The 2,540-nt window shown below is 31.9% G+C and overlaps 1 long non-coding RNA gene across 1 annotated transcript; it reads left to right on the top strand.

Moving 5' to 3' along the window:
• Positions 1-249: 249 nt before the first annotated feature.
• Positions 250-1,909, top strand: LOC135848081 (uncharacterized). Its single transcript, XR_010559308.1, has 2 exons — positions 250-366; positions 1,279-1,909. It is a non-coding gene; the product is annotated as an uncharacterized LOC135848081 (long non-coding RNA).
• The last annotated feature ends 631 nt before the right edge of the window (positions 1,910-2,540 follow it).

Here is a 2,540-nt window from a genome sequence, read left to right as displayed (position 1 = left end):
TGTGACATGTTTTTTGTGATCAAATTACTTGTTGCTTACGCAAGTAAAAACTCTTCAAAAATATCATGTAGTCTGTGGGTAGTTTTTTTTTCTGGAAGCCTATTGTGTTTTTTGCTTAGTTACCTACGTCAATAGAAAAGGATGATCGTCTGTGTCATTGACGTACATCTTTCAGAAGAAAGCATTTACAGAATCCTTATATAAACAGGTAAAGGTACATGAGCTTTCATAAGTATTTTGGTAATCTCACAACCATCATCTATTGGTATTATTGATTTTTTCTCGGTTGTTTGTCGCGATTAAAAATAATTTTGTTCTAGTTCGGACACTGTTTCAATTTCCAGTATCTTCGTTCAATCAAATAAGGTAAGATGGTCAAAAAAAACTGATTTCAATATTTGAATACAAATAAAATTATAAAATCCTATTCATTAGTAGAACTTTCAAATGATTGTAAACAAATATTTCATCATTGGTCTATGCGTATTTCAATGGATTAAAAATATTTTGAATTTTATCGAGCATTTTTCATGGAGATGTTTTTATATTTTATTAATATTTTTTTTTTTGCATATTTTCTACCACTTACCATAAAGGCAGATTTTATACCAGGGTGTCTAACAAAATTTTAAAATAAAAAAGCAGGTCTTCAGCAGAACCCTTGGCAGAACATTTTCTAAACACTTGGGATTTTCAAGAGGGAGAGAGGGTGAGGCAAAATTTTATATTCAAATTTTTCGCTTTTCTAATGTCTTCAAACAGCTCGAGATTTTTTTCAAGCAAACGTATATCGAAAATATAATTTTATGTAAGTATTATTTCAATTTTTGATTTTATTTTCACCTTCGAGATTTTTGCTGATGATGTAATAAAATTGGGCAACTAAAGAACTTGTTTCAACATGACAAATTTTTATTAAATAATATATAAAAATTTGGACATTTGGGAAAAAATATATCATATGGCGAGTTTTAAAGTAAAATAATTGAGAGATAAAATAGCAATTTTGGCATTTTAAAGGTACATAATTACTTTTCCTAATATTAAGATAGGTAATATACCTACTTATGAAAAATTTTAATTCATCCTTCGAGTCGGGAATTTTTTAATCACGAAAGGAAAAACATATACTTAGGTACTTTAATTCCTTTGTAAAATATTAAATAAGTTATTTGTATTTAAATTGCGAAATAGGCCTTTTTACGGTTGTTATTGGTTTCGATGAAGTTTGAATATTTTTTTAATGCTTACGTTTTTCTATAATTATTCAATTTACAGACAAGAAAACGAGATTATTTTCGAATCTTTTGATATCTACTGCAGTTTGCAACGAATTTTCAAAGCGGCTGCAACAGTACTCAAGAAGAGAACAGATAAGCTGACAAAACACCATCACTTTCAGACACACCTTTTTGCATTTTCAACAAGGCCGTAATGCGTTCGATACTTATGATTATCCTATTACTCGTATTATCAACATCAACACCGATTATTGCGCAAAGCCCACCCTCAGCACCGGTCATCGAAGTATTTCACCGCGAAATATGCCAACTTAGAAAACAGTATCCATTTTTCCGTCAAATAATAACCGATCAGTATAATTTATGTACTTCTAAGTCATGGAAAGAACGCGTAGAAATATATAAGAAAGAAAATAACTGGGAATCCAAAAACACTTTAAATTGTTCTCCCACTGTCTCGCTCATTTTGAAAAATTCTCAATTAGCTATTTTCCACACTATGTTTTGTCCATTGTAATGAACAGCGTTTGTTTTAGTTTACTAGATGAAAATTAAGCTTTTTGCAAATAATAATGCACATATCTACCTTGTTTTACTTTCCTATCAAATACTCATTCTGTAATTCATTCAATATACATAAATGTAATATACGTACTCGTAGATACCAATTCATTTTTATTCAAGTTATCCATTTCTTTATTTTATGCAATTTGAGCATTTTTTAAAGAATTTGAATTCCTGTACAAGTAGCGACGAGTATCCCTAAAATTCTATTTTAGAACCAGGAATTTTTTGGGAGGGGGAAAGCTGCCGTATGGATTCTCGAGCCCTGGTAAAAGATGACCAAAATTATACGTAACTGGGAAATCAAGCCTGGCGGTAGCACGGCAAGGGGGTTGGGAAAAAGAACGTCGCGGCTACCGCAAACGCCTACTCTTCTGACAAGGAAACCTCTTGAGGTGTCCGCCTCCGATTTGAACGGGACCGCGATTTTTGGAAAGAGCATGTTCTGAAACCTCCAAATCCAAATTTCCAGCTGCCCAAGTTCATTTTTCGATTTTTGGCTATTTAAAAATCCAACTTTCTTGAAAGCAATTGAGAAAATAAGCTTTAATTTGATTTCATTCGGGCTTTCAAAACAAGCTTCATCATTTTAGTAGATAAATCTCTAGACTTCTTCACCCCTAAGTTCATCTCCATACCTTACTTCTCTTAAAAACAAACAACCCACAGCACAATTCGAATGATTTTCCATTACGCACGCATTTCTTTTGCAAATGAACTTCCCACGTGAAGAAA

This window comes from Planococcus citri, chromosome 5, assembly GCF_950023065.1.
Source record: "Planococcus citri chromosome 5, ihPlaCitr1.1, whole genome shotgun sequence".
NCBI classification, from domain to species: Eukaryota; Metazoa; Arthropoda; class Insecta; order Hemiptera; family Pseudococcidae; genus Planococcus; species Planococcus citri.
This window is presented reverse-complemented; position numbering and strand designations above follow the sequence as displayed.